The sequence below is a fragment of the Phascolarctos cinereus genome, unplaced genomic scaffold, assembly GCF_003287225.1.
Source record: "Phascolarctos cinereus isolate Bilbo 61053 unplaced genomic scaffold, phaCin_HiC Scaffold_3;HRSCAF=262, whole genome shotgun sequence".
NCBI lineage: Eukaryota > Metazoa > Chordata > Mammalia > Diprotodontia > Phascolarctidae > Phascolarctos > Phascolarctos cinereus.
In genome coordinates this window covers 254,374,822-254,382,411 of record NW_027555736.1, presented here as the reverse complement: position 1 = coordinate 254,382,411, position 7,590 = coordinate 254,374,822, and the positions used below count along the sequence as shown (strand labels likewise).

The 7,590-nt window shown below is 39.2% G+C and overlaps 1 pseudogene; it reads right to left on the bottom strand.

Moving 5' to 3' along the window:
• Positions 1 to 1,071: 1,071 nt before the first annotated feature.
• LOC144456410 (glycogenin-1 pseudogene) overlaps positions 1,072 to 7,590 on the bottom strand; it is a 33,763-nt pseudogene continuing 27,244 nt past the window's right edge.

The following is a 7,590-nucleotide window of genomic DNA, read 5'->3' as shown; positions in this document are numbered from 1 at the left end:
TTCTTTCTGTGCATTTCTAAGAGTATCCTGCTCTATATTTCTTATAGTACAATCGTATTCCATCACAATCACACAGCATGTCTGGTTCATCTGTTTCCCCAACTGACTGACATTCCCACAATTACCAGTTCTTTGCCACCACAAAAATAGCTGCTATAAATATTTTAGAACATCTCGGTTATTTTCCTTTTTCCCTAATCATCCTTGTAAGAGGCCTAGTAGTGGTTTTGCTGGGTCAAAGGGTATAGGCAGTTGAATAACTCATTGAGCATAATTCAAGATTGCTCTCCAAAGTGAACAGATTAGTTCACAATTCCACAAACCATGTATACATGTCCCAAGAATTTTAAAAACATATTTGCTGTCTAACTTTTTATTTTCACTACTCAGTGTTCATTGTTATGCATAGTGCTACCAGAGGTAAACATTCAGAAAACTCACTCATCCCCAAAATGCATAGAACTGCATGCTACCATAGTACCTACAGAAAATTGGCTTTTTAAAAAATCTTTTTTATAAAGAGAGATTAAAAGGGTACCATCATTTCTGGTAACAATTATTAAAGTTGTGACTCAATTTGACAGTATTACTTTGCTATTCAATAAAAAAATTGGGACCACTAGGTCAGTGTCTGACCAATCCTAAAATATCTATCTACTATAGAAAATTAGGAAGGCAAATATTAGTGCATTTCCCATTTATTTATGAAGAGAACTGAGCAAAGCCCAGTTCTTCAGGTTTCAGGAGCCAGGTCCATAGTTTAATAACTTCTTTCCCACTCATCAAATTTATTTGTGATTCACGTTAAATAAAAAACTTATTAAATTTTCTGTGAATGATCATGTGAGGAGTCACTCAGCAATTAATTGACCAGAAAGTGAGCTTTTTACTTCTTGACTTCTATCCGATTTTCAACTTTAGTACTATAAACCTACAAATGAGAAGCTTTAGTCAAAGCCACTAGCAACTATAAGGAACCATATGCAACACTTTTTCTAGATGCTAAATTATCTAGAACCAGTCCAGTGTTACCATTGTTTCCCAGAGAAAATTGTGGTGTTGTTAGCGGAGTTAAATGTCCAGTTTCTCCTTGATATTGTTGAAGGAATTTGCTCCCATGGAATCAGCCTGGCCTCGCTCCCACCACTCCTTGTGTTCACCCAAGGATAAAAATGGTTGTGAGGGAGGGTTGAGGTTCCCAATGGACATATGTGAGATTGCATCTGGGACTTTCTCTGTGAAGGTATCATTGCCAACACCAAACTGCTAGAGAAAGGTAAAATGTTGGTGTTGAAGATATCCCAACAAATAGTGAGGAATTGTGAGTCATAATGGGGTCATGAACGTCATTCCTGAAACTTTTCATTTGGGGGTTAGGGTATAATTCCATAATTTGATTCATCTCGGGAGATGCATGAATTCTGCCTTTTCCCCAAGGACCTTAAGTGCTGGATGGCAGAAGTATATAATAATGCTGCTTAGGTTATAAATAAATGCCAGGTGTTTTCTGATATTTCTTGTTGCCCAACAGCTAAAGAAGATATTCATCAAACCCTGACCCCCACCACCAAAGCTGCTCCGTTCAGAAGCCATATGTAACAGCTGATAGTATATTTCAGTGGAAGATCAACAAAGACTCCAGAATTGAAACACTCAGGCCAATCTGCGTATGGTGCTGCCAATAGCTTCTCTCTCTCTTTCTCAAAAAACTCATCAACATTTGCCAGTAACAGAGTATCTGCCTCCATGAACACACATTATGAATACTGTTTAGTGACCAGAAGTAGAGATTCTGTCTTTTTATTGAGGTTGAATGGGCTGGATATTCGCTTTCCAAGGTGTTGATCATGATGATTACATTGAAAATCTTTTCTAAAATTTCCTGTTATGCAGCTGAGGAGGCAGTCACTGCTCACTGGTGAGTGCAGGAACCCAAAGCACCTCGATGAAGGGGCACCTGAGAGGAACATCTAGATCTTCCTTACTTTCAAAAAAGAATAAATATTTTTAATAAGTTATTCTATCAACGTTTACCTATTTCCCTTAATGCTTTTTTGGCTATATTGGTCAGTCAATCACTAGAAGTTCCTTATGTAATATCAGTTTCATTCATGATTGAAGGTCTTAAAATCTCCTCACAATGATTGCTTAAATTTCTCACATCAAAGGAGAAAAATAGAAACATTTGTTTACATTTACTTACAAGTGATGAATGGGACACTTTTTACTCTCTGTGTAAAGTCATGATTATGCATTTGAGAGAAATAATTATTTCTCACTTACATTTAATAAGTATTTCTTTAAATAGGGCCAAGATTTTGCCCTTGTACTTCCTCATCGACAAGTCACTTCCTGTGGGTTACTCAGGCAGCCTTTGAAGGGCTAATACTGAGAGGGAGAACTCAGATCTGTTCCAAAGGTAAAGTTAGGTGAATTGATGGATTGAAACCCATTGTGTTTTAGTCAGACAAGTCTGGGAAAATGTGGGTTCTCCCTTATATCACACAAGGATATGAATCCAAATAATTCTCTTTGACCAAACCCATGTGATTAGAATCACATCCCCACATCCTCAGTAGAATAAATCCCTGTCTTAGTATAACATTCATTCTTTCATTGTTGACCAATCAGAGTTGATTCAAACTCTCAAGACCACACATTTTTCCATGGGCATTGAATGGGTTCCATGATGCTTTTTTTTTCAAAGAGAGATGGCCAAATGGCCATCTTTTTATTAATAACATGCTAGCATTATTAATGAAATGATTAATTACTGAGAAACGATGCCTCTCAAACTTTTTATATGTTGCACATAATGTATGTGAGATTTCTGTATGCGTATAATAGTGAGAAAATGAAAATTAAAATGAATCTCTTGAGGTTTAGAGGTGGAGAGCTGGGACCCCAAAATCAGAACACCGGGGTCCTGCTCAAATGAATTCAATTTGAGCCAATGTCATGGTATATTAGAACATTAGGGTGATTGAGATTTAAAGAATCTGCCAGATTGGACAGACTCTTAAGCAATCTAAGCATGTGTATTGCTAATATAACTGGGCCAGATGTTAAGAATCTAAGCCCCTCAAGTAGGACAGATGGATCTTATATATAGAAAGACTGTGGAAGGGATCTAGGAGTGCCCAAATAGTCTGGGGTACCTGGAGGTGGGGGTCTGAGAAGGATCAAGATGAAGTGGCCATTAACCTGGGGTTACTGTGAGGTAACAGAATGCCAGGGACCTGAACCATGTGACCAAGGGAGAATGGAGTCCAAATAGGATTAAAGGTGGGAAGTGTCAGGGGGTAGTGGGAAGTGACATAGGGAGGTAAGGCAATGGAGGGCTAGGCTAGGTTAAGGGTAACAGAGAATTGGGAGGTTGTGCACAGATGATAATGAAAAGCCAGTTGGTAAGATTAAAGCCTCAGAAGAACTAGAGATTTGAACATGTGGGAAAGTCTAGGAATTTTCCTTGTTGGAATCCAGATCCCAAAGACATAATCTTTATCTTTTAGGACTTCAGATCCCACCTCATCAGATCCTGTATCATTTTCTTACTGATCCTACTTACAGACTATTGCTTTTGTACTGTAACTGACTTCTTAGTCTCTGTCTCTAAACTTACTTCAGAATTCCACTGACCTGTGATGGGTTAAGTTGAGAAATCCAGTTCTCCTGCTAAGTACTGTTCTATTCCTGACTCATGGAATTCGGGTAACCTGGGAAGATATGGTCTGCCACAAGGGAGTTGGCCCTAAAATATTTACAGGACCTTCAATCCCTCACTGATGTCTGGTTTGCTGTCCAAGTAACTCTGGGCCATTATCATGGGCCTTACAACTGGACTCAATCAATAACCCCTTTTTAGTCACCTAAAGGAAGAAGGAGGGTTGTTGCTAGACCCCCAATTTCAAACCAATATGGTGTTATCCAAACTTCAGCTATATAACCAATGATGTTGCCCTTAAGCACATGATGTTGCCTATCCTGTTATTTTTTTTGTTCTGTAGCTGCCAAAAACCTCTAAAAGGTGAGCTGCCCTTTTCCTTGGCATCTTTGACTGGAGAATGAGGCAGCCATTGAACCATCTTATTCTCAGGTTATTATTCTTGATAAGAGAATGTTATCTTGCATAGAGAAATTTACCTTAGTTTACATTTTTCTTAAATTTATCCTTCAACAATATTTAATAGTAATGAGTATTTTTTTAATGTGTGAAAATATCAGAGAAATTACTTATTATCTACCTAACATGGAAATGATGCATAGACACATCTCAGCAACGTTGGAGAGTCTCATTCATGAAGCAACAGAAGGTCAAATCAGCAAGAAGCTTTTATAAGCACTTATCATGTGCCAGGAAGGGTGCCAAGAACTGGGCATATAAAGGCAAAAACCAGTCCCTGTTTTTAAGGAGGTTAGTCTCATTCAGGGAGACAACATGAAAATAATTATGCTCAAAATATATGTAGTATATAGTGTGTGTATTTGTGTGCATGTGTGTGTGTGTATGTATGTACAGGATACATCCAGCACAAGACACTGGAATTAGGATTGGAGAAGGAAGAGGGGGCAGAATTTCAGGTGAGATTTGAAAAAATCCAAAAGGGAGAAGAGGAAGGGATGAGGAAGAGAAGAATTCCTGTCATCTTTTTGGGGGGAGGATAGGAAGAGGGGCAGGCAGGGAAGCAGGCAGAGTGAAGTGACTTGCCTAGGGTCACACAGCTAATAAATGTCAAGTATCCCAGACCAGATTGAACTCAGGTCCTTCTGACTCTAAGGCTGGTGCTGTATCACTACACCACCTAGCTGCCCTAGGAGAAGAATTCCAACCAGTGAGAACACATGGAGTAGGGAAATGAAATCTCTTGTGAAAGGAACAGTGAGGAGGTCAGCATCACTGAATTGCCAAGCACAAGGAAGGAAGCAAGGTAGAATAAGAGAGGAAAGATAGGAAGGGCTGTGTTATGAAAGGTTGAAAAGCCAAATAGCATTTTATATTTTCTCTCGGAGGTAATACAGAGTCACTGGAATTTGGGGGAAATCGTCATATCTGTGCTTTAGGAAGATAATTTTGAGAGTTAAGTTTAGTATGGACTAGAGGGAAGAGAGTACTGAGGCTGGGAGAACAACCAGCAGAATAGCATAATACTCCAGGTTGAGCTGATATGGGCCTACCTCAGGTGTTGTGGTACCTTGAAGAGAGAAGTAAGAATATTCTAGATATGTGATGAAAGTACAATTTACAAGACATAGCTACCAATTAAATATGGGGTAGCAATGGGAGTTAGAGTCAGGCATTAAGATTGATGGCTAGCTACTGGAAAAGTTGCTTTCTGCTGGAATAAAAGAAAAAACAACCCAGGCTATAAATGGAAATGATTCAGATTCTCTCTACACCTGTTGCTGGATCTAGGTCCCTTCTGTTATGTGTATCATGAGCTCAACCCCTTTCTGGACTCAATGGCACCTCAGGAGAAGTTTCTCTATAGTCTCACATTCCTTTCCCTCACTGTGTCTGTTGCACAGTAATACACAGTAATATTCTCACTATTAACGAAATTCACCTGTAGATATAACATGCTGTTGCCATCATCTCTGGGGATGGTGAATCAATGTTTCATAGGGTCTACATAGCATGTCTTACTTCCACCAGTGCTAATTCTTGCAACCCATTGCAACCCCTTCCCTGGAGCCTGGCAGACCCAGTTCATCCAGTAGCTATGGATGGTAAATCCAGAAACTTTGCAGGAGAGATGCAAAGAACCCCCAGGCTATCTCACATCACTTCCAGTCTCCACCAGCTGCACATCACACTGGACACCTGCAATATAGAGACATTGTATTAAATTCAATATTCACAGTAAGTCACCACTTCACATTGTCCCTCCCTCTCCATAAAAATACCTTGGAAAACAATCAAGAGGAAATTCCAGTTCAGCTTAAGTTTCATGGTGAGTTTCTAGGTTAATCCTCTGTGTGGAAGGACACACAGACCTTGATCTTGTCTCCCAGAGATACAGGTACAAGTTTGGGGTTGCTTTTCATCCCAGTAGGTTTGGACTCAATTTGCATGTCTTGCTGTATTCAAAGAGAAGAAGAACATCTCCTTACTCCCAGGGAGATGTCTCTTTCCTGAACTTTAGAGAGAAAGATCTCTTAGAGCTGCTTCCAAAGCACTGGGGAATGTTGGTGACTCTGAGGCTCCAAGAGTGGATGGTTTTGACTCAGTATCAATCATAACACATTTACCTCAATAACTCTAAACAGTTGGGTCTGAGACTAGTAGTAGTATTAGTTGGCCTTTTTGTGTTCCTAATAAACTTCTCAATCTTAGTCTCATTTCTGATTGTCAAAGCTTCTCAACCATCTTACATTTCCAGTTCTCAACAGATTGAATCTGTTCTATGAATCCCTTTCTTCTCAGGGTCTCTTGCCTGGATTCTTGGCACCTATGTGGTTTTCTGAGTCTTCTTTTTGTTTCTCTTTACCTAAAATTACATTTCATTCAAATTATTTATCCACAATCCCAGTTATATTCCCCCATTACCTTACTAGAGGCAGCTTCCCAGAATATCGAGTTCTACTGCCACCTACTGTAAATTTAATTGTATACTCAGCCACATTTTTTCATTCTCACTTCCACTTTCCCTTTCTTTTTTTTCCAGAAGGGATTTGTAATTTCAGAATCCTTATGCTTTTAGAGAGCTACATCCAGAGAACTTTTAGAGATCATCACTATTTTGAAGGATTCAATTCCCTGGGGAAAAAAGCCTCTAATTCCTCTCTTGGTCACCATTATAGCATGGAATCTTTGTCACAGAGCAGGAGGGGTCTCAGCCATGTCTTTTTGTTTTCTCTCACCTGCTATTGTGATTACATTTGAAGTGATTCCTTCTTATTCCATTGCTTACTAAATTAAGGATAATTCGTAATACAACTCCAAGTTGTGAATGGAGTTCAATGGCTACAGAAGAGAAAAGTTCAGAATATTCCTCTTCAAGTGCTGAGTCCATAAATCACTGTTTCACACATGCTAGTATAAGGGTCTCAGATTTTAGACTTTTCCCATTTCAGATCACCCTATGTGTCCTATTCACAGATACCAAACGTTGCAAAATTTAAGAGTGTCCCATTCACTGTTTGTAAGGAAATTTGAAGAAATGTTTATTTTATTTTTACTCCCTTAGTTGACATGAACAATTTTAATCAGCCTGAGAGTACAGTCCTTGGTCATACGATGAAGGCAACCGATGCTACATGGGCAAGGTCTACATTAGCCATGTCCCTTTGGTTGATATAAAGAAGCAATCTAGCCAGTTGTAAACAGAGAGAGAGTCAGCTCTGCTGCCAAAAGTTGAGCTAAGGAAAACAGCTGTCCAGCGGATACAATTGTAATACCAGTGCAGCAAAGATACTGTTCCACAAAGAGAAATGTAGAAGTTTCAAAATAAGAAAGAGGAAGTCAAGGTCTTCAAGTGGCAGAGACTTGAGTTGACTTCCCCATGTGTATTCTTCATATGTGTCTTTCAATTAGCACATTCCATGCATGTACCCTTTCTTCACCCTGCCTCTGTGTGTGTTTGTGGGAAA